This window comes from Lactuca saligna, chromosome 1 (genome assembly GCF_052625555.1).
Source record: "Lactuca saligna cultivar CGN05327 chromosome 1, ASM5262555v1, whole genome shotgun sequence".
Taxonomy (NCBI): Eukaryota; Viridiplantae; Streptophyta; class Magnoliopsida; order Asterales; family Asteraceae; genus Lactuca; species Lactuca saligna.
The window spans coordinates 156956872-156974973 of NC_136417.1; the positions used below are offsets into that span (position 1 = coordinate 156956872).

Genomic DNA, 18102 nt, shown 5'->3' on the forward strand with positions numbered 1-18102 from the left:
CGAAAGCAAACGAGGTTCTGCATCTTGTAAGACATAAAAACAATAAGCATGGACAGTATTTCAGGTGCGATCATACCAGCACCAATGCACCGGATCTTAGCACCCCCTTTTCCGTTGCCCGTCTGCGTTTTGTTATGTTTTAGGTGCGTTTTTTTTTTCTTTCTTGCTATATCCATGCTCGGGCGGCCTCCGGTTCAATGTTGATTGTTTTCTTGTTTCCCGAACCGAGCCGATCCATCACGTGGGTCCCACGCCTCGCGTCCGAAAGCAAACGAGGTTCTGTGTCTTGTAAGACATAAAAACAATAAGCATGGATAGTATTTCGGGTGCGATCACACCAGCACTAATGCACCGGATCCCATTAGAACTGCGCAGTTAAACGTGCTTGGACGAGAGTAGTACTAGGATGGGTGACACCCTGGGAAGTCCTCGTGTTGCACCCCTTTTTCGTTGCCCGTCTGCATTTTTTTATATTTTAGGTGCGTTTTTTTTTTCTTTCTTGCTATATCCATGCTCGGGCGGCCTCCGGTTCAATGTTGATTGTTTTCTTGTTTCCCGAACCGAGGCGATCCATCACGTGGGTCCCACGCCTCGCGTCCGAAAGCAAACGAGGTTCTGCGTCTTGTAAGACATAAAAACAATAAGCATGGATAGTATTTCGGGTGCGATCATACCAGCACTATTGCACCGGATCGCTTCAGAACTCCGCAGTTAAGCGTACTTGGGCGAGAGTAGTACTAGGATGGGTGAACCCCTGTGAAGTCCTTGTGTTGCACCCCCTTCTTCGTTGCCCGTCTGCGTTTTTTTATGTTTTAGGTGCGTTTTTTTTTCTTTCTTGCTATATCCATGCTCGGGCGGCCTCTGGTTCAATGTTGATTGTTTTCATGTTTCCCGAACTCCGTCGATCCGTCACGTGCGTCCCACGCCTCACGTCCGAAAGCAAACGAGGTTCTGCATCTTGTAAGACATAAAAACAATAAGCATGGACAGTATTTCAGGTGCGATCATACCAGCACTAATGCACCGGATCTTAGCACCCCCTTTTCCGTTGCCCGTCTGCGTTTTGTTATGTTTTAGGTGCGTTTTTTTTTTCTTTCTTGCTATATCCATGCTCGGGCGGCCTCCGGTTCAATGCTGATTGTTTTCTTGTTTCTCGAACCGAGCCGATCCATCACGTGGGTCCCACGCCTCGCGTCCGAAAGCAAACGAGGTTCATACCAGCACTAATGCACCGGATCCCATCTGAACTCCGTAGTTAAGCGTGCTTGGGCGAGAGTAGTACTAGGATGGGTGACCCTTTGGGAAGTCCTCATGTTGCACCCCCTTTTTCGTTGCCCGTCTGCGTTTTTTTACGTTTTAGGTGCGTTTTTTTTTTCTTTCTTGCTATATCCATGCTCGGGTGGCCTCCGGTTCAATGTTGATTGTTTTCTCGTTTCCCGAACCGAGCCAATCCATCACATGGGTCCCACGCCTCGCGTCCGAAAGCAAACGAGTTTCTACGTCTTGTAAGACATAAAAACAATAAGCATGGATAGTATTTCTGGTGCGATCATACCAGCACTAATGCACCGGATTCCATCAGAACTCTGTAGTTAACCGTCGTTGGGCGAGAGTAGTACTAGGATGGGTGACCCCCTGGGAAGTCCTTATGTTGCACCCCCTTTTTCGTTGCCCGTCTACGTTTTTTTATGTTTTAGGTGCGTTTTTTTTTTTTTTTGTCATTCTTGCTATATCCATGCTCGGGCGTCCTCCGGTTCAATGTTGATTGTTTTCTTGTTTCCCGAACCGAGCCGATCCATCACGTGGGTCCCACGCCTCGCGTCCGAAAGCAAACAAGGTTCTGCATCTTGTAAGACATAAAAACAATAAGCATGGATAGTATTTTGGGTGCGATCATAACAGCACTAATGCACCGGATCCCATCAGAACTCCGAAGTTGAGCGTGCTTGGGCGAGAGTAGTTCTAGGATGGGTGACCCACTAGGAAATCCTCGTGTTACACCCCCTTTTCGTTGCCCATCTGCGTTTTTTTATGTTTTAGGTGCGTTTTTTTTTCTTTCTTGCTATATCCATGCTCGGGTGGCCTCCGGTTCAATGTTGATTGTTTTCTTGTTTCCTGAAACGAGCCAATCCATCACGTGGGTCCCACGTCTCGCGTCCGAAAGCAAACGAGGTTATGCGTCTTGTAGGACATCAAAACAATAACCATGGATAGTATTTTGGGTGCAATCATACCAGCACTAATTCACCGGATCCCATCAGAAATTCGCAGTGAAGCGTGCTTGGGCGAGAATAGTACTAGGATGGGTGACCCCGTGGGAAGTCCTCGTGTTGCACCCCCTTTTTCGTTGCCCGTCTGCATTTTTTTATGTTTTAGGTGCGTTTTTTTTTTCTTTCTTGCTATATCCATGCTCGGGTGGCCTCCGGTTCAATGTTGATTGTTTTCTTGTTTCTCGAACCGAGCCGATCCATCACGTGTGTCCCGCGCCTCGCGTCCGAAAGCAAACGAGGTTCTGCATCTTGTAAGACATAAAAACAATAAGCATGGATAGTATTTTGGGTGCGATCATAACAGCACTAATGCACCAGATCCCATCAGAACTCCGCAGTTGAGCGTGCTTGGGCGAGAGTAGTACTAGTATGGGTGACCCCCTGGGAAGTCCTCGTGTTGCACCCCCTTTTTCGTTGCCCGTCTGTGTTTTTTTATGTTTTAGGTGCGTTTTTTTCTTTCTTTCTTGCTATATCCATGCTCGAGCGGCCTCCCGTTCAATGTTGATTGTTTTCTTGTTTCCCGAACCGAGCCGATCCATCACGTGGGTCCCACGCCTCGCGTCCGAAAGCAAACGAGGTTCTGCGTCTTGTAAGACATAAAAACAATAAGCATGGATAGTATTTTGGGTGCGATCATACCAGCACTAATGCACCGGATCGCATCAGAACTGCGCAGTTAAGCGTGCTTGGGCGAGAGTAGTACTAGGATGGGTGACCCCCTGGGAAGTCCTCCTGTTGCACCCCCTTTTTCGTTGCCCGTCTGCGTTTTTTTTATGTTTTAGGTGCGTTTTTTTTTTCTTTCTTGCTATATCCATGCTCGGGCCGCCTCTGGTTCAATGTTGATAGTTTTCTTGTTTCCCGAACTCAGTCGATCCGTCACGTGGGTCCCACGCCTCGCGTCCGAAAGCAAACGAGGGTCTGCGTCTTGTAAGACATAAAAACAATAAGCATGGATAGTATTTCTGGTGCGATAATACCAACACTAATGCACCGGATCTTATCAAAACTCTGCAGTTAAGCGTTCTTGGGCGAGAGTAGTATTAGGATGGGTGTCCCCCTGGAAAGTCCTCGTGTTGCACCCTCTTTTTCGTTGCCCATCTTTGTTTTTTTATGTTTTAGGTGCGTTTTTTTTCTTTCTTGCTATATACATGCTCGGGCGGCCTCCGGTTCAATGTACATTGTTTTCTTGTTTCCCGAACCGAGCCGATCCATCACGTGGGTCCCACGCCTCGCGTCCGAAAGCAAACGAGGTTCTGCGTCTTGTAGGACATAAAAACAATAAGCATGGACAGTATTTTGGGTGCGATCATACCAGCACTAATGCTCCGGATCCCATCAGAACTCCGCAGTTAAGCGTGCTTGGGCGAGAGTAGTACTTGGATGGGTGACCCCTTGGGAAGTCCTCGTGTTGCACCCCCTTTTTCGTTGCCCGTCTGCGTTTTTTAATGTTTTAGGTGCTTTTTTTTTCTTTCTTGCTATATCCATGCTCGGGCGGCCTCCGGTTTAATGTTGATTGTTTTCTTGTTTCTCGAACCGAGCCGATCCATCACGTGGGTCCCGCGCCTCGCGTCCGAAAGCAAACGAGGTTCTGCATCTTGTAAGACATAAAAACAATAAGCATGGATAGTATATTGGGTGCGATCATAACAGCACTAATGCACCGAATCCCATTAGAACTCCGCAGTTAAGCGTGCTTGGGCGAGAGTAGTACTAGGATGGGTGACCCCCTGGGAAGTCCTTGTGTTGCCCGTCTGCGTTTTTCTATGTTTTAGGTGCGTTTTTTTTTGTCTTTCTTGCTATATCCATGCTCGGGCGGCTTCCGGTTCAATGTTGATTGTTTTCTTGTTTCCCGAACCGAGCTGATCCATCACGTGGGTCCCATGCCTCGCGTCCGAAAGCAAACGAGGTTCTGCGTCTTGTAAGACATAAAAACAATAAGCATGGATAGTATTTCGGGTGCGATCATACCAGCACTAATGCACCGGATCCCATCAGAACTCCGCAGTTAAGCGTGCTTGGCGAGAGTAGTACTAGGATGGGTGACCCCCTAGGAAGTCCTCGTGTTGCACCCCCTTTTTCGTTGTCCGTCTGCGTTTTTTTATGTTTAAGGTGCGTTTTTTTTTCTTTCTTGCTATATCCATGCTCGGGCGGCCTCCAGTTTAATGTTGATTGTTTTCTTGTTTCTCGAACCGAGCCGATCCATCACGTGTGTCCCGCGCCTCGCGTCCGAAAGCAAACGAGGTTCTGCGTCTCGTAAGACATAAAAACAATAAGCATGGACAGTATTTCGGGTGCGATCATACCAGCACTAATGCACCGGATTCCATCAGAACTCTGTAGTTAAGCGTGGTTGGGCGAGAGTAGTACTACGATGGGTGACCCCCTGGGAAGTCCTTGTGTTGCACGCCCTTTTTCGTTGCCCGTCTGCGTTTTTTTATGTTTTAGGTGCGTTTTTTTTTTTTTGACTTTCTTGCTATATCCATGCTTGGGCGGCCTCCGGTTCAATGTTGATTGTTTTCTTTTTTCCCGAACCGAGCCGATCCATCACGTGGGTCCCACGCCTCGCGTCCGAATGCAAACGAGGTTCTGCGTTTTCTAACACCTAAAAACAATAAGCATGGATAGTATTTTGGGTACGATCATACCAGCACTAATGCACCGGATCCCATCAGAACTCCGCAGTTAAGCGTGCTTGAGCGAGAGTAGTACTAGGATGGTTGACCCCCTGGGAAGCCCTTGTTTTGCACCCCCTTTTTCGTTGCCCGTCTGTGTTTTAGGTGCTTTTTTTTTCTTTCTTGCTATATTCATGCTCGGGCGGCCTCCGGTTCAATGTTGATTGTTTTCTTGTTTCCCGAACCGAGCCGATCCATCACGTGGGTCCCACGCCTTGCGGTCGAAAGCAAACGAGGTTCTGCGTCTTGTAAGACATAAAAACAATAAGCATGGATGGTATTTTGGGTGTGATCATACCAGCACTAATGCACCGGATCTCATCAGAACTGCGCAGTTAAGCGTGCTTGGGCGAGAGTAGTACTAGGATGGGTGACCCCCTGGGAAGTCCTCGTGTTGCACCCCCTTTTTCGTTGCCCGTCTGCGTTTTTTAATGTTTTAGGTGCTTTTTTTTTCTTTCTTGCTATATCCTTGCTCGGGCGGCTTCCGGTTCAATGTTGATTGTTTTCTTGTTTCCCGAACCGAGCCGATCCATCACGTGGGTCCCACGCCTCGCGTCCGAAAGCAAACGAGGTTCTACGTCTTGTAAGACATAAAAACAATAAGCATGAATACTATTTCGGTTGCGATCATACTAGCACTAATGCACCGGATCCCATCAGAACTCCACAGTTAAGCGTGCTTGAGCGAGAGTAGTACTAGGATGGGTGACCCCCTGGGAAGCCCTTGTTTTGCACCCCCTTTTTCGTTGCCCGTCTGTGTTTTAGGTGCTTTTTTTTTCTTTCTTGCTATATTCATGCTCGGGCGCCCTCCGGTTCAATGTTGATTGTTTTCTTGTTTCCCGAACCGAGCCGATCCATCACGTGGGTCCCACGCCTTGCGGTCGAAAGCAAACGAGGTTCTGCGTCTTGTAAGACATAAAAACAATAAGCATGGATGGTATTTTGGGTGCGATCATACCAGCACTAATGCACCGGATCTCATCAGAACTGCGCAGTTAAGCGTGCTTGGGCGAGAGTAGTACTAGGATGGGTGACACCCTGGGAAGTCCTCGTGTTGCACCCCTTTTTCGTTGCCCGTCTGCATTTTTTTATATTTTAGGTGCGTTTTTTTTTTCTTTCTTGCTATATCCATGCTCGGGCGGCCTCCGGTTCAATGTTGATTGTTTTCTTGTTTCCCGAACCGAGGCGATCCATCACGTGGGTCCCACGCCTCGCGTCCGAAAGCAAACGAGGTTCTGCGTCTTGTAAGACATAAAAACAATAAGCATGGATAGTATTTCGGGTGCGATCATACCAGCACTATTGCACCGGATCGCTTCAGAACTCCGCAGTTAAGCGTACTTGGGCGAGAGTAGTACTAGGATGGGTGAACCCCTGTGAAGTCCTTGTGTTGCACCCCCTTCTTCGTTGCCCGTCTGCGTTTTTTTATGTTTTAGGTGCGTTTTTTTTTCTTTCTTGCTATATCCATGCTCGGGCGGCCTCTGGTTCAATGTTGATTGTTTTCATGTTTCCCGAACTCCGTCGATCCGTCACGTGCGTCCCACGCCTCACGTCCGAAAGCAAACGAGGTTCTGCATCTTGTAAGACATAAAAACAATAAGCATGGACAGTATTTCAGGTGCGATCATACCAGCACTAATGCACCGGATCTTAGCACCCCCTTTTCCGTTGCCCGTCTGCGTTTTGTTATGTTTTAGGTGCGTTTTTTTTTTCTTTCTTGCTATATCCATGCTCGGGCGGCCTCCGGTTCAATGCTGATTGTTTTCTTGTTTCCCGAACCGAGCCGATCCATCACGTGGGTCCCACGCCTCGCGTCCGAAAGCAAACGAGGTTCATACCAGCACTAATGCACCGGATCCCATCTGAACTCCGTAGTTAAGCGTGCTTGGGCGAGAGTAGTACTAGGATGGGTGACCCTTTGGGAAGTCCTCATGTTGCACCCCCTTTTTCGTTGCCCGTCTGCGTTTTTTTACGTTTTAGGTGCGTTTTTTTTTTCTTTCTTGCTATATCCATGCTCGGGTGGCCTCCGGTTCAATGTTGATTGTTTTCTCGTTTCCCGAACCGAGCCAATCCATCACATGGGTCCCACGCCTCGCGTCCGAAAGCAAACGAGTTTCTACGTCTTGTAAGACATAAAAACAATAAGCATGGATAGTATTTCTGGTGCGATCATACCAGCACTAATGCACCGGATTCCATCAGAACTCTGTAGTTAACCGTCGTTGGGCGAGAGTAGTACTAGGATGGGTGACCCCCTGGGAAGTCCTTATGTTGCACCCCCTTTTTCGTTGCCCGTCTACGTTTTTTTATGTTTTAGGTGCGTTTTTTTTTTTTTTTTGTCATTCTTGCTATATCCATGCTCGGGCGTCCTCCGGTTCAATGTTGATTGTTTTCTTGTTTCCCGAACCGAGCCGATCCATCACGTGGGTCCCACGCCTCGCGTCCGAAAGCAAACAAGGTTCTGCATCTTGTAAGACATAAAAACAATAAGCATGGATAGTATTTTGGGTGCGATCATAACAGCACTAATGCACCGGATCCCATCAGAACTCCGAAGTTGAGCGTGCTTGGGCGAGAGTAGTTCTAGGATGGGTGACCCACTAGGAAATCCTCGTGTTACACCCCCTTTTCGTTGCCCATCTGCGTTTTTTTATGTTTTAGGTGCGTTTTTTTTTCTTTCTTGCTATATCCATGCTCGGGTGGCCTCCGGTTCAATGTTGATTGTTTTCTTGTTTCCTGAAACGAGCCAATCCATCACGTGGGTCCCACGTCTCGCGTCCGAAAGCAAACGAGGTTATGCGTCTTGTAGGACATCAAAACAATAACCATGGATAGTATTTTGGGTGCAATCATACCAGCACTAATTCACCGGATCCCATCAGAAATTCGCAGTGAAGCGTGCTTGGGCGAGAATAGTACTAGGATGGGTGACCCCGTGGGAAGTCCTCGTGTTGCACCCCCTTTTTCGTTGCCCGTCTGCATTTTTTTATGTTTTAGGTGCGTTTTTTTTTTCTTTCTTGCTATATCCATGCTCGGGTGGCCTCCGGTTCAATGTTGATTGTTTTCTTGTTTCTCGAACCGAGCCGATCCATCACGTGTGTCCCGCGCCTCGCGTCCGAAAGCAAACGAGGTTCTGCATCTTGTAAGACATAAAAACAATAAGCATGGATAGTATTTTGGGTGCGATCATAACAGCACTAATGCACCAGATCCCATAAGAACTCCGCAGTTGAGCGTGCTTGGGCGAGAGTAGTACTAGTATGGGTGACCCCCTGGGAAGTCCTCGTGTTGCACCCCCTTTTTCGTTGCCCGTCTGTGTTTTTTTATGTTTTAGGTGCGTTTTTTTCTTTCTTTCTTGCTATATCCATGCTCGAGCGGCCTCCCGTTCAATGTTGATTGTTTTCTTGTTTCCCGAACCGAGCCGATCCATCACGTGGGTCCCACGCCTCGCGTCCGAAAGCAAACGAGGTTCTGCGTCTTGTAAGACATAAAAACAATAAGCATGGATAGTATTTTGGGTGCGATCATACCAGCACTAATGCACCGGATCGCATCAGAACTGCGCAGTTAAGCGTGCTTGGGCGAGAGTAGTACTAGGATGGGTGACCCCCTGGGAAGTCCTCCTGTTGCACCCCCTTTTTCGTTGCCCGTCTGCGTTTTTTTTATGTTTTAGGTGCGTTTTTTTTTTCTTTCTTGCTATATCCATGCTCGGGCCGCCTCTGGTTCAATGTTGATAGTTTTCTTGTTTCCCGAACTCAGTCGATCCGTCACGTGGGTCCCACGCCTCGCGTCCGAAAGCAAACGAGGGTCTGCGTCTTGTAAGACATAAAAACAATAAGCATGGATAGTATTTCTGGTGCGATAATACCAACACTAATGCACCGGATCTTATCAAAACTCTGCAGTTAAGCGTTCTTGGGCGAGAGTAGTATTAGGATGGGTGTCCCCCTGGAAAGTCCTCGTGTTGCACCCTCTTTTTCGTTGCCCATCTTTGTTTTTTTATGTTTTAGGTGCGTTTTTTTTCTTTCTTGCTATATACATGCTCGGGCGGCCTCCGGTTCAATGTACATTGTTTTCTTGTTTCCCGAACCGAGCCGATCCATCACGTGGGTCCCACGCCTCGCGTCCGAAAGCAAACGAGGTTCTGCGTCTTGTAGGACATAAAAACAATAAGCATGGACAGTATTTTGGGTGCGATCATACCAGCACTAATGCTCCGGATCCCATCAGAACTCCGCAGTTAAGCGTGCTTGGGCGAGAGTAGTACTTGGATGGGTGACCCCTTGGGAAGTCCTCGTGTTGCACCCCCTTTTTCGTTGCCCGTCTGCGTTTTTTAATGTTTTAGGTGCTTTTTTTTTCTTTCTTGCTATATCCATGCTCGGGCGGCCTCCGGTTTAATGTTGATTGTTTTCTTGTTTCTCGAACCGAGCCGATCCATCACGTGGGTCCCGCGCCTCGCGTCCGAAAGCAAACGAGGTTCTGCATCTTGTAAGACATAAAAACAATAAGCATGGATAGTATATTGGGTGCGATCATAACAGCACTAATGCACCGAATCCCATTAGAACTCCGCAGTTAAGCGTGCTTGGGCGAGAGTAGTACTAGGATGGGTGACCCCCTGGGAAGTCCTTGTGTTGCCCGTCTGCGTTTTTCTATGTTTTAGGTGCGTTTTTTTTTTGTCTTTCTTGCTATATCCATGCTCGGGCGGCTTCCGGTTCAATGTTGATTGTTTTCTTGTTTCCCGAACCGAGCTGATCCATCACGTGGGTCCCATGCCTCGCGTCCGAAAGCAAACGAGGTTCTGCGTCTTGTAAGACATAAAAACAATAAGCATGGATAGTATTTCGGGTGCGATCATACCAGCACTAATGCACCGGATCCCATCAGAACTCCGCAGTTAAGCGTGCTTGGCGAGAGTAGTACTAGGATGGGTGACCCCCTAGGAAGTCCTCGTGTTGCACCCCCTTTTTCGTTGTCCGTCTGCGTTTTTTTATGTTTAAGGTGCGTTTTTTTTTCTTTCTTGCTATATCCATGCTCGGGCGGCCTCCAGTTTAATGTTGATTGTTTTCTTGTTTCTCGAACCGAGCCGATCCATCACGTGTGTCCCGCGCCTCGCGTCCGAAAGCAAACGAGGTTCTGCGTCTCGTAAGACATAAAAACAATAAGCATGGACAGTATTTCGGGTGCGATCATACCAGCACTAATGCACCGGATTCCATCAGAACTCTGTAGTTAAGCGTGGTTGGGCGAGAGTAGTACTACGATGGGTGACCCCCTGGGAAGTCCTTGTGTTGCACGCCCTTTTTCGTTGCCCGTCTGCGTTTTTTTATGTTTTAGGTGCGTTTTTTTTTTTTTGACTTTCTTGCTATATCCATGCTTGGGCGGCCTCCGGTTCAATGTTGATTGTTTTCTTTTTTCCCGAACCGAGCCGATCCATCACGTGGGTCCCACGCCTCGCGTCCGAATGCAAACGAGGTTCTGCGTTTTCTAACACCTAAAAACAATAAGCATGGATAGTATTTTGGGTACGATCATACCAGCACTAATGCACCGGATCCCATCAGAACTCCGCAGTTAAGCGTGCTTGAGCGAGAGTAGTACTAGGATGGTTGACCCCCTGGGAAGCCCTTGTTTTGCACCCCCTTTTTCGTTGCCCGTCTGTGTTTTAGGTGCTTTTTTTTTCTTTCTTGCTATATTCATGCTCGGGCGGCCTCCGGTTCAATGTTGATTGTTTTCTTGTTTCCCGAACCGAGCCGATCCATCACGTGGGTCCCATGCCTTGCGGTCGAAAGCAAACGAGGTTCTGCGTCTTGTAAGACATAAAAACAATAAGCATGGATGGTATTTTGGGTGTGATCATACCAGCACTAATGCACCGGATCTCATCAGAACTGCGCAGTTAAGCGTGCTTGGGCGAGAGTAGTACTAGGATGGGTGACCCCCTGGGAAGTCCTCGTGTTGCACCCCCTTTTTCGTTGCCCGTCTGCGTTTTTTAATGTTTTAGGTGCTTTTTTTTTCTTTCTTGCTATATCCTTGCTCGGGCGGCTTCCGGTTCAATGTTGATTGTTTTCTTGTTTCCCGAACCGAGCCGATCCATCACGTGGGTCCCACGCCTCGCGTCCGAAAGCAAACGAGGTTCTACGTCTTGTAAGACATAAAAACAATAAGCATGAATACTATTTCGGTTGCGATCATACTAGCACTAATGCACCGGATCCCATCAGAACTCCACAGTTAAGCGTGCTTGAGCGAGAGTAGTACTAGGATGGGTGACCCCCTGGGAAGCCCTTGTTTTGCACCCCCTTTTTCGTTGCCCGTCTGTGTTTTAGGTGCTTTTTTTTTCTTTCTTGCTATATTCATGCTCGGGCGCCCTCCGGTTCAATGTTGATTGTTTTCTTGTTTCCCGAACCGAGCCGATCCATCACGTGGGTCCCACGCCTTGCGGTCGAAAGCAAACGAGGTTCTGCGTCTTGTAAGACATAAAAACAATAAGCATGGATGGTATTTTGGGTGTGATCATACCAGCACTAATGCACCGGATCTCATCAGAACTGCGCAGTTAAGCGTGCTTGGGCGAGAGTAGTACTAGGATGGGTGACCCCCTGGGAAGTCCTCGTGTTGCACCCCCTTTTTCGTTGCCCGTCTGCGTTTTTTTATGTTTTCGGTGCATTTTTTTTCTTTCTTGCTATATCCATGCTCGGGCAGCCTCCGGTTCAATGTTGATTGTTTTCTTGTTTCCTGAACCGAGCCGATCCATCACGTGGGTCCCACGCCTTGCGGTTGAAAACAAACGAGGTTCTGCGTCTTGTAAGACATAAAAACAATAAGCATGGATGGTATTTTGGATGCGATCATACCAGCAATAATGCACCGGATCCAATCAGAACTGCGTAGTTAAGCGTGCTTGGGCGAGAGTAGTACTAGGATGGGTGACACCTTGGGAAGTCCTCGTGTTGCACCCCCTTTTCCGTTGCTCGTCTGCGTTTTTTTATGTTTTAGGTGCATTTTTTTTCTTTCTTGCTATCTCCATGCTCGGGCGGCTTCCGGTTCAATGTTGATTGTTTTCTTGTTTCCCGAACCGAGCCGATCCATCACGTGGGTCCCACGCCTCGCGTCCGAAAGCAAACGAGGTTCTGCGTCTTGTAAGACATAAAAACAATAAACATGGATAGTATTTTGGGTGCAATTATACCAGCACTAATGCACCGGATCTCATCAGAACTGCGCAATTAAGCGTGCTTGGGCGAGAGTAGTACTAGGATGGGTGACCCCCTGGGACGTCCTCGTGTTGCACCCGCTTTTCGTTGCCCGTCTGCATTTTTTTAAGTTTTAATTGCGTTTTTCTTTCTTTCTTGCTATATCCATGCTCGGGCGGCTTCCTATTCAATGTTGATTGTTTTCTTGTTTCCCGAACCGAGCCGATCCATCACGTGGGTCCCACGCCTCGCGTCCGAAAGCAAATGAGGTTCTGCGTCTTGTAACACATAAAAACAATAAGCATGAATAGTATTTCGGGTGCGATCATACTAGCACTAATGCACCGGATCCCATCAGAACTCCGCAGTTAAACGTGCTTGAGCGAGAGTAGTACTAGGATGGGTGACCCCCTGGGAAGTCCTTGTGTTGCACCCCCTTTTTCGTTGCCCGTCTGCGTTTTTTAATGTTTTAGGTGCTTTTTTTTCTTTCTTGCTATATTCATGCTCGGGCGGCCTCCAGTTCAATGTTGATTGTTTTTTTGTTTCCCGAACCGAGTCGATCCATCACGTGGGTCCCACGCCTTGTGGTCGAAAGCAAACGAGGTTCTGCGTCTTGTAAGACATAAAAACAATAAGCATGGATGGTATTTTGGGTGCGATTATACCAGCACTAATGCACCGGATCTCATCAGAACTGCGCAGTTAAGCGTGCTTGGGCGAGAGTACTACTAGGATGGGTGACCCCCTGGGAAGTCCTCAGGTTGCACCCCCTTTTCCGTTGCCCGTCTGCGTTTTTTTATGTTTTAGGTGCATTTTTTTTTCTTTCTTGCTATATCCATGCTCGGGCGGCCTCCGGTTCAATGTTGATTGTTTTCTTGTTTCCCGAACCGAGCCGATCCATCACGTGGGTCCCACGCCTCGCGACCGAAAGCAAACGAGGTTCTGCGTCTTGTAAGACATAAAAACAATAAGCATGAACAGTATTTCGGGTGCGATCATACCAGCACTAATGCACCGGATTCCATCAGAACTTCGTAGTTAAGCGTGGTTGGGCGAGAGTAGTACTAGGATGGGTGACCCCCTGGGAAGTCCTCGTGTTGCACCCCCTTTTTCGTTGCCCGTCTGCGTTTTTTTATGTTTTAGGTGCGTTTTTTTTTCTTTCTTGCTATATCAATGCTCGGACGGTCTCCGGTTCAATGTTGATTGTTTTCTTGTTTCCCGAACCGAGGCGATCCATCACATGGGTCCCACGCCTCGCGTCCGAAAGAAAACGAGGTTCTGCGTCTTGTAAGACATAAAAACAATAAGCATGGACAGTATTTCGGGTGCGATCATACCAGCACTAATGCACCAGATTCCATCAGAACTCCGTAGTTAAGCGTCGTTGGGCGAGAGTAGTACTAGGATGGGTGACCCCCTGGGAAGTCCTTGTGTTGCACCCCCTTTTTCGTTGCCCGTCTGCGTTTCTTTATGTTTTAGGTGCGTTTTTTTTTGTCTTTCTTGCTATATCCATGCTTGGGCGGCCTCCGGTTCAATGTTGATTGTTTTCTTGTTTCCCGAACCGAGCCGATCCATCACGTGGGTCCCACGCCTCGCGTCCGAATGCAAACGAGGTTCTGCTTCTTGTAACACATAAAAACAATAAGCATGGATAGTATTTTGGGTACGATCATACCAGCACTAATGCACCGGATCCCATCAGAACTCCGCAGTTAAGCGTGCTTGGGCGAGAGTAGTACTAGCATGGGTGACCCCCTGGGAAGTCCTTGTGTTGCACCCCCTTTTTCGTTGTCCGTCTGCGTTTTTTTATGTTTTAGGTGCGTTTTTTTTTGTCTTTCTTGCTATATCCATGCTCGGGCGGCCTCCGGCTCAATGTTGATTGTTTTCTTGTTTCCCGAACCGAGTCGATCCATCACGTGGGTCCCACGCCTCGCATCCGAAAGCAAACGAGGTTCTGCGTCTCGGAGGACGTAAAAACAATAAGCATCGATAGTATTTTGGGTGCGATCATACCAGCACTAATGCACCGGATCCCATCAGAACTCCGCAGTTAAGCGTGCTTGGGCGAAAGTAGTACTAGCATGGGTGACCCCCTGGGAAGTCCTTGTGTTGCACCCCCTTTTTCGTTGTCCGTCTGCGTTTTTTTATGTTTTAGGTGCGTTTTTTTTTCTTTCTTGCTATATCCATGCTCGGGCGGCCTCCGGTTAATTGTTGATTGTTTTCTTGTTTCCCGAACCGAGCCGATCCATCACGTGGGTCCCACGCCTCGCGTCTGAAAGCAAACGAGGTTCTGCATCTTGTAAGACATAAAAACAATAACCATGGATAGTATTTCGGGTGCGATCATACTAGCACTAATGCACCGGATCCCATCAGAACTCCGCAGATAAGCGTGCTTGGCGAGAGTAGTACTAGGATGGGTGACCCATTGGGAAGTCCTCGTTTTGCACCCCCTTATTCGTTGCCCGTCTGCGTTTTTTTATCTTTTAGGTGCGTTTTTTTTCTTTCTTGCTATATCCATGCTCGGGCGGCCTCCGGTTCAATGTAGATTGTTTTCTTCTTTCCCGAACTAAGCCGATCCATCACGTGGGTCCCACGCCTCGCGTCCGAAAGCAAACGAGGTTCTGCGTATTGTAGGACATAAAAACAATAAGCATGGATAGTATTTTGGGTGCGATCATACCAGCACTAATGCACCGGATCCCATCAGAACTCCGCAGTTAAGCGTGCTTGGGCGAGAGTAGTACTAGGATGGGTGACCCCGTGGGAAGTGCTCATGTTGCACCCCCTTTTTCGTTGCCCGTCTGCGTTTTTTTATGTTTTAGGTGCATTTTTTTTTCTTTCTTGCTATATCCATGCTCGGGCGGCCTCCGGTTCAATGTTGATTGTTTTCTTGTTTCCCGAACCGAGCCGATCCATCACGTGGGTCCCACGCTTCGCGTCCGAAAGCAAACGAGGTTCTGCGTGTTGTAAGACATAAAAACAATAAGCATGGATAGTATTTCGGGTGCGATCATACCAGCACTAATGCACCGGATCCCATCAGAACTCCGCAGTTAAGCGTGCTTGGGCGAGAGTAGTACTAGGATGGGTGACCCCCTGGGAAGTCCTCATGTTGCACCCCCTTATTCGTTGCCCGCCTGCGGTTTTTTATGTTTTAGGTGCGTTTTTTTTTCTTTCTTGCTATATCCATGCTCGGGCGGCCTCCGGTTCAATGTTGATTGTTTTCTTGTTTCCCGAACCGAGCCGATCCATCAAGTGGGTCCCACGCCTCGCGTCCGAATGCAAACGAGGTTCTGCGTTTTGTAACACATAAAAACAATAATCATGGATAGTATTTTCGGTACGATCATACCAGCACTAATGCACAGGATCCCATCAGAACTCCGCAGTTAAGCGTGCTTGGGCGAGATTAGTACTAGGATGGGTGACCCCGTGGGAAGTGCTCATGTTGCACCCCCTTTTTCGTTGCCCGTCTGCGTTTTTTTATGTTTTAGGTGCATTTTTTTTCTTTCTTGCTATATCCATGCTCGGGCGGCCTCCGGTTCAATGTATATTGTTTTCTTGTTTCCCGAACCGATCCGATCCATCACGTGGGTCCCACGCCTCGCGTCCGAAAGCAAACGAGGTTCTGCGTCTTGTAAGACATAAAAACAACAAGCATGGACAGTATTTTGGGTGCGATCATACCAGCACTAATGCACCGGATTCCATCAGAACTCCGTAGTTAAGCGTGGTTGGGCGAGAGTAGTACTAGGATGGGTGACCCCCTGGGAAGTCCTTGTGTTGCACCCCCTTTTTCGTTGCCCGTCTGCATTTTTTTATGTTTTAGGTGCGTTTTTTTTTTCTTTCTTGCTATATACATGCTCGGCCGGCCTCCAGTTCAATGTTTATTGTTTTCTTGTTTCCCGAACCGAGCCGATCCATTACGTGGGTCCCACGCCTCGCGTCCGAAAGCAAACGAGGTTCTGAGTCTTGTAAGACATAAAAACAATAAGCATGGATAGTATTTCGGGTGCGATCATACTAGGACTAATGCACCGGATCTCATCAGAACTCCGCAGATAAGCGTGCCAGGCGAGAGTAGTACTAGGATGGGTGACCCCTTGGGAAGTCCTCGTGTTGCACCCCCTTATTCGTTGCCCGTCTGCGTTTTTTTTATGTTTTAGGTGCGTTTTTTTTCTTTCTTGCTATATCCATGCTCGGGCGGCCTCCGGTTCAATGTAGATTGTTTTCTTGTTTCCCGAACTAAGCCGATCCATCACGTGGGTCCCACGCCTCGCGTCCGAAAGCAAACGAGGTTCTGCGTCTTGTAGGACATAAAAACAATAAGCATGGATAGTATTTTGGGTGCGATCATACCAGCACAATTGCACCGGATCCCATCAGAACTCCGCAGTTAAGCGTGCTTGGGCGAGAGTAGTACTAGGATGGGTGACCCCCTGGGAAGTCCTCATGTTGCACCCCGTTATTCGTTGTCCGCCTGCGGTTTTTTATGTTTTAGGTGCGTTTTTTTTTCTTTCTTGCTATATCCATGCTCGGGCGGCCTCCGGTTCAATGTTGATTGTTTTCTTGTTTCCCGAACCGAGCCGATCCATCAAGTGGGTCCCACGCCTCGCGTCCGAATGCAAACGAGGTTCTGCGTTTTGTAACACATAAAAACAATAATCATGGATAGTATTTTCGGTACGATCATACCAGCACTAATGCACAGGATCCCATCAGAACTCCGCAGTTAAGCGTGCTTGGGCGAGATTAGTACTAGGATGGGTGACCCCGTGGGAAGTGCTCATGTTGCACCCCCTTTTTCGTTGCCCGTCTGCGTTTTTTTATGTTTTAGGTGCATTTTTTTTCTTTCTTGCTATATCCATGCTCGGGCGGCCTCCGGTTCAATGTTGATTGTTTTCTTGTTTCCCGAACCGAGCCGATCCATCACGTGGGTCCCACGCTTCGCGTCCGAATGCAAACGAGGTTCTGCGTCTTGTAAGACATAAAAACAATAAGCATGGATAGTATTTCGGGTGCGATCATACCAGCACTAATGCACCGGATCCCATCAGAACTCCGCAGTTAAGCGTGCTTGGGCGAGAGTAGTACTAGGATGGTTGACCCCCTAGGAAGTCCTCGTGTTGCACCTCCTTTTTCGTTGCTCGTCTGCGTTTTTTTATGTTTTAGGTGCGTTTTTTTTTCTTTCTTACTATATCCATGCTCGGGCGGCCTCCGGTTCAATGTTGATTGTTTTCTTGTTTCCCGAACCGAGCTGATCCATCACGTGGGTCCCACGCCTCGCGTCCGAAAGCAAACGAGGTTCTGCGTCTTGTAAGACATAAAAACAATAAGCGTGGATAGTATTTCGGGTGCGATCATACCAGCACTAATGCACCGGATTCCATCAGAACTCCGTAGTTAAGCGTGGTTGGGCGAGAGTAGTACTAGGATGGGTGACCCTCTGGGAAGTCCTTGTGTTGCACCACCTTTTTCGTTGCCAGTCTGCGTTTTTTTATGTTTTAGGTGCGTTTTTTTTGTCTTTCTTGCTATATCCATGCTCTGGCGGCTTCCGGTTCAATGTTGATTGTTTTCTTGTTTCCCGAACCGAGTCGATCCATCACGTGGGTCCCACGCCTCGTGTCCGAAAGCAAACGAGGTTCTGCGTCTTGTAAGACATAAAAACAATAAGCATGGATAGTATTTTGGGTGCAATCATACCAGCACTAATGCACCGGATCCCATCAGAACTCCGCAGTTAAGCGTGCTTGGCGAGAGTAGTACTAGGATGGGTGACCCCCTGGGAAGTCCTCGTGTTGCACCCCCTTTTTCGTTGTCCGTCTGCGTTTTTTTCTGTTTTAGGTGCGTTTTTTTTTCTTTCTTGCTATATCCATGCTCGGGCGGCCTCCGGTTCAATGTATATTGTTTTCTTGTTTCCCGAACCGATCCGATCCATCACGTGGGTCCCACGCCTCGCGT

At 48.1% G+C, this 18102-nt stretch overlaps 46 non-coding genes and 6 pseudogenes across 46 annotated transcripts; all 52 read left to right on the forward strand.

Annotated features, from left to right (window-relative positions):
* Positions 1-324: 324 nt before the first annotated feature.
* Positions 325-443, forward strand: LOC145027530 (5S ribosomal RNA). The gene has a single exon (XR_013675445.1). It is a non-coding gene; the product is annotated as a 5S ribosomal RNA (ribosomal RNA).
* A 217-nt stretch (positions 444-660) lies between these two features.
* On the forward strand, positions 661-779 carry LOC145027544 (5S ribosomal RNA). Its single transcript, XR_013675458.1, has one exon. It is a non-coding gene; the product is annotated as a 5S ribosomal RNA (ribosomal RNA).
* A 429-nt stretch (positions 780-1208) lies between these two features.
* LOC145027648 (5S ribosomal RNA) lies at positions 1209-1323 on the forward strand (annotated as a pseudogene).
* Positions 1324-1541: 218 nt separating this feature from the next.
* On the forward strand, positions 1542-1660 carry LOC145027654 (5S ribosomal RNA; annotated as a pseudogene).
* A 225-nt stretch (positions 1661-1885) lies between these two features.
* LOC145027561 (5S ribosomal RNA) lies at positions 1886-2004 on the forward strand. The gene has a single exon (XR_013675474.1). It is a non-coding gene; the product is annotated as a 5S ribosomal RNA (ribosomal RNA).
* A 216-nt stretch (positions 2005-2220) lies between these two features.
* LOC145027237 (5S ribosomal RNA) lies at positions 2221-2339 on the forward strand. Its single transcript, XR_013675168.1, has one exon. It is a non-coding gene; the product is annotated as a 5S ribosomal RNA (ribosomal RNA).
* Positions 2340-2557: 218 nt separating this feature from the next.
* Positions 2558-2676, forward strand: LOC145027333 (5S ribosomal RNA). The gene has a single exon (XR_013675258.1). It is a non-coding gene; the product is annotated as a 5S ribosomal RNA (ribosomal RNA).
* A 219-nt stretch (positions 2677-2895) lies between these two features.
* Positions 2896-3014, forward strand: LOC145027407 (5S ribosomal RNA). The gene has a single exon (XR_013675327.1). It is a non-coding gene; the product is annotated as a 5S ribosomal RNA (ribosomal RNA).
* A 219-nt stretch (positions 3015-3233) lies between these two features.
* LOC145027688 (5S ribosomal RNA) lies at positions 3234-3352 on the forward strand (annotated as a pseudogene).
* Positions 3353-3568: 216 nt separating this feature from the next.
* Positions 3569-3687, forward strand: LOC145025754 (5S ribosomal RNA). Its single transcript, XR_013673754.1, has one exon. It is a non-coding gene; the product is annotated as a 5S ribosomal RNA (ribosomal RNA).
* A 216-nt stretch (positions 3688-3903) lies between these two features.
* Positions 3904-4022, forward strand: LOC145027539 (5S ribosomal RNA). Its single transcript, XR_013675453.1, has one exon. It is a non-coding gene; the product is annotated as a 5S ribosomal RNA (ribosomal RNA).
* Positions 4023-4224: 202 nt separating this feature from the next.
* On the forward strand, positions 4225-4342 carry LOC145027138 (5S ribosomal RNA). The gene has a single exon (XR_013675076.1). It is a non-coding gene; the product is annotated as a 5S ribosomal RNA (ribosomal RNA).
* Positions 4343-4559: 217 nt separating this feature from the next.
* On the forward strand, positions 4560-4678 carry LOC145027379 (5S ribosomal RNA). The gene has a single exon (XR_013675300.1). It is a non-coding gene; the product is annotated as a 5S ribosomal RNA (ribosomal RNA).
* Positions 4679-4901: 223 nt separating this feature from the next.
* On the forward strand, positions 4902-5020 carry LOC145027416 (5S ribosomal RNA). Its single transcript, XR_013675335.1, has one exon. It is a non-coding gene; the product is annotated as a 5S ribosomal RNA (ribosomal RNA).
* A 206-nt stretch (positions 5021-5226) lies between these two features.
* Positions 5227-5345, forward strand: LOC145027042 (5S ribosomal RNA). The gene has a single exon (XR_013674985.1). It is a non-coding gene; the product is annotated as a 5S ribosomal RNA (ribosomal RNA).
* Positions 5346-5561: 216 nt separating this feature from the next.
* On the forward strand, positions 5562-5680 carry LOC145027419 (5S ribosomal RNA). The gene has a single exon (XR_013675338.1). It is a non-coding gene; the product is annotated as a 5S ribosomal RNA (ribosomal RNA).
* Positions 5681-5886: 206 nt separating this feature from the next.
* On the forward strand, positions 5887-6005 carry LOC145027280 (5S ribosomal RNA). The gene has a single exon (XR_013675208.1). It is a non-coding gene; the product is annotated as a 5S ribosomal RNA (ribosomal RNA).
* Positions 6006-6222: 217 nt separating this feature from the next.
* On the forward strand, positions 6223-6341 carry LOC145027545 (5S ribosomal RNA). The gene has a single exon (XR_013675459.1). It is a non-coding gene; the product is annotated as a 5S ribosomal RNA (ribosomal RNA).
* A 429-nt stretch (positions 6342-6770) lies between these two features.
* On the forward strand, positions 6771-6885 carry LOC145027649 (5S ribosomal RNA; annotated as a pseudogene).
* Positions 6886-7103: 218 nt separating this feature from the next.
* LOC145027655 (5S ribosomal RNA) lies at positions 7104-7222 on the forward strand (annotated as a pseudogene).
* A 226-nt stretch (positions 7223-7448) lies between these two features.
* Positions 7449-7567, forward strand: LOC145027562 (5S ribosomal RNA). Its single transcript, XR_013675475.1, has one exon. It is a non-coding gene; the product is annotated as a 5S ribosomal RNA (ribosomal RNA).
* A 216-nt stretch (positions 7568-7783) lies between these two features.
* LOC145027238 (5S ribosomal RNA) lies at positions 7784-7902 on the forward strand. The gene has a single exon (XR_013675169.1). It is a non-coding gene; the product is annotated as a 5S ribosomal RNA (ribosomal RNA).
* A 218-nt stretch (positions 7903-8120) lies between these two features.
* On the forward strand, positions 8121-8239 carry LOC145027423 (5S ribosomal RNA). The gene has a single exon (XR_013675342.1). It is a non-coding gene; the product is annotated as a 5S ribosomal RNA (ribosomal RNA).
* Positions 8240-8458: 219 nt separating this feature from the next.
* LOC145027409 (5S ribosomal RNA) lies at positions 8459-8577 on the forward strand. The gene has a single exon (XR_013675328.1). It is a non-coding gene; the product is annotated as a 5S ribosomal RNA (ribosomal RNA).
* Positions 8578-8796: 219 nt separating this feature from the next.
* Positions 8797-8915, forward strand: LOC145027689 (5S ribosomal RNA; annotated as a pseudogene).
* Positions 8916-9131: 216 nt separating this feature from the next.
* Positions 9132-9250, forward strand: LOC145025755 (5S ribosomal RNA). The gene has a single exon (XR_013673755.1). It is a non-coding gene; the product is annotated as a 5S ribosomal RNA (ribosomal RNA).
* A 216-nt stretch (positions 9251-9466) lies between these two features.
* LOC145027540 (5S ribosomal RNA) lies at positions 9467-9585 on the forward strand. Its single transcript, XR_013675454.1, has one exon. It is a non-coding gene; the product is annotated as a 5S ribosomal RNA (ribosomal RNA).
* A 203-nt stretch (positions 9586-9788) lies between these two features.
* LOC145027140 (5S ribosomal RNA) lies at positions 9789-9906 on the forward strand. Its single transcript, XR_013675078.1, has one exon. It is a non-coding gene; the product is annotated as a 5S ribosomal RNA (ribosomal RNA).
* A 217-nt stretch (positions 9907-10123) lies between these two features.
* Positions 10124-10242, forward strand: LOC145027380 (5S ribosomal RNA). Its single transcript, XR_013675301.1, has one exon. It is a non-coding gene; the product is annotated as a 5S ribosomal RNA (ribosomal RNA).
* Positions 10243-10465: 223 nt separating this feature from the next.
* On the forward strand, positions 10466-10584 carry LOC145027417 (5S ribosomal RNA). The gene has a single exon (XR_013675336.1). It is a non-coding gene; the product is annotated as a 5S ribosomal RNA (ribosomal RNA).
* A 206-nt stretch (positions 10585-10790) lies between these two features.
* On the forward strand, positions 10791-10909 carry LOC145027043 (5S ribosomal RNA). Its single transcript, XR_013674986.1, has one exon. It is a non-coding gene; the product is annotated as a 5S ribosomal RNA (ribosomal RNA).
* A 216-nt stretch (positions 10910-11125) lies between these two features.
* On the forward strand, positions 11126-11244 carry LOC145027420 (5S ribosomal RNA). Its single transcript, XR_013675339.1, has one exon. It is a non-coding gene; the product is annotated as a 5S ribosomal RNA (ribosomal RNA).
* A 206-nt stretch (positions 11245-11450) lies between these two features.
* LOC145027044 (5S ribosomal RNA) lies at positions 11451-11569 on the forward strand. The gene has a single exon (XR_013674987.1). It is a non-coding gene; the product is annotated as a 5S ribosomal RNA (ribosomal RNA).
* Positions 11570-11785: 216 nt separating this feature from the next.
* LOC145027620 (5S ribosomal RNA) lies at positions 11786-11904 on the forward strand. Its single transcript, XR_013675529.1, has one exon. It is a non-coding gene; the product is annotated as a 5S ribosomal RNA (ribosomal RNA).
* Positions 11905-12120: 216 nt separating this feature from the next.
* LOC145027575 (5S ribosomal RNA) lies at positions 12121-12239 on the forward strand. The gene has a single exon (XR_013675487.1). It is a non-coding gene; the product is annotated as a 5S ribosomal RNA (ribosomal RNA).
* A 216-nt stretch (positions 12240-12455) lies between these two features.
* Positions 12456-12574, forward strand: LOC145027061 (5S ribosomal RNA). Its single transcript, XR_013675003.1, has one exon. It is a non-coding gene; the product is annotated as a 5S ribosomal RNA (ribosomal RNA).
* Positions 12575-12789: 215 nt separating this feature from the next.
* On the forward strand, positions 12790-12908 carry LOC145027573 (5S ribosomal RNA). The gene has a single exon (XR_013675485.1). It is a non-coding gene; the product is annotated as a 5S ribosomal RNA (ribosomal RNA).
* A 217-nt stretch (positions 12909-13125) lies between these two features.
* LOC145027171 (5S ribosomal RNA) lies at positions 13126-13244 on the forward strand. The gene has a single exon (XR_013675107.1). It is a non-coding gene; the product is annotated as a 5S ribosomal RNA (ribosomal RNA).
* A 217-nt stretch (positions 13245-13461) lies between these two features.
* LOC145027432 (5S ribosomal RNA) lies at positions 13462-13580 on the forward strand. The gene has a single exon (XR_013675351.1). It is a non-coding gene; the product is annotated as a 5S ribosomal RNA (ribosomal RNA).
* A 219-nt stretch (positions 13581-13799) lies between these two features.
* On the forward strand, positions 13800-13918 carry LOC145026955 (5S ribosomal RNA). The gene has a single exon (XR_013674904.1). It is a non-coding gene; the product is annotated as a 5S ribosomal RNA (ribosomal RNA).
* A 219-nt stretch (positions 13919-14137) lies between these two features.
* Positions 14138-14256, forward strand: LOC145026868 (5S ribosomal RNA). Its single transcript, XR_013674820.1, has one exon. It is a non-coding gene; the product is annotated as a 5S ribosomal RNA (ribosomal RNA).
* A 217-nt stretch (positions 14257-14473) lies between these two features.
* LOC145027443 (5S ribosomal RNA) lies at positions 14474-14591 on the forward strand. The gene has a single exon (XR_013675361.1). It is a non-coding gene; the product is annotated as a 5S ribosomal RNA (ribosomal RNA).
* A 216-nt stretch (positions 14592-14807) lies between these two features.
* On the forward strand, positions 14808-14926 carry LOC145026775 (5S ribosomal RNA). Its single transcript, XR_013674728.1, has one exon. It is a non-coding gene; the product is annotated as a 5S ribosomal RNA (ribosomal RNA).
* A 217-nt stretch (positions 14927-15143) lies between these two features.
* Positions 15144-15262, forward strand: LOC145026239 (5S ribosomal RNA). The gene has a single exon (XR_013674224.1). It is a non-coding gene; the product is annotated as a 5S ribosomal RNA (ribosomal RNA).
* A 217-nt stretch (positions 15263-15479) lies between these two features.
* On the forward strand, positions 15480-15598 carry LOC145027547 (5S ribosomal RNA). The gene has a single exon (XR_013675461.1). It is a non-coding gene; the product is annotated as a 5S ribosomal RNA (ribosomal RNA).
* A 216-nt stretch (positions 15599-15814) lies between these two features.
* Positions 15815-15933, forward strand: LOC145027068 (5S ribosomal RNA). Its single transcript, XR_013675010.1, has one exon. It is a non-coding gene; the product is annotated as a 5S ribosomal RNA (ribosomal RNA).
* A 218-nt stretch (positions 15934-16151) lies between these two features.
* Positions 16152-16269, forward strand: LOC145027438 (5S ribosomal RNA). The gene has a single exon (XR_013675357.1). It is a non-coding gene; the product is annotated as a 5S ribosomal RNA (ribosomal RNA).
* A 217-nt stretch (positions 16270-16486) lies between these two features.
* LOC145026812 (5S ribosomal RNA) lies at positions 16487-16605 on the forward strand. Its single transcript, XR_013674764.1, has one exon. It is a non-coding gene; the product is annotated as a 5S ribosomal RNA (ribosomal RNA).
* Positions 16606-16822: 217 nt separating this feature from the next.
* LOC145027548 (5S ribosomal RNA) lies at positions 16823-16941 on the forward strand. Its single transcript, XR_013675462.1, has one exon. It is a non-coding gene; the product is annotated as a 5S ribosomal RNA (ribosomal RNA).
* A 216-nt stretch (positions 16942-17157) lies between these two features.
* On the forward strand, positions 17158-17276 carry LOC145026760 (5S ribosomal RNA). The gene has a single exon (XR_013674714.1). It is a non-coding gene; the product is annotated as a 5S ribosomal RNA (ribosomal RNA).
* A 217-nt stretch (positions 17277-17493) lies between these two features.
* Positions 17494-17612, forward strand: LOC145027266 (5S ribosomal RNA). The gene has a single exon (XR_013675195.1). It is a non-coding gene; the product is annotated as a 5S ribosomal RNA (ribosomal RNA).
* Positions 17613-17830: 218 nt separating this feature from the next.
* On the forward strand, positions 17831-17948 carry LOC145026963 (5S ribosomal RNA). Its single transcript, XR_013674912.1, has one exon. It is a non-coding gene; the product is annotated as a 5S ribosomal RNA (ribosomal RNA).
* Positions 17949-18102: the final 154 nt, after the last annotated feature.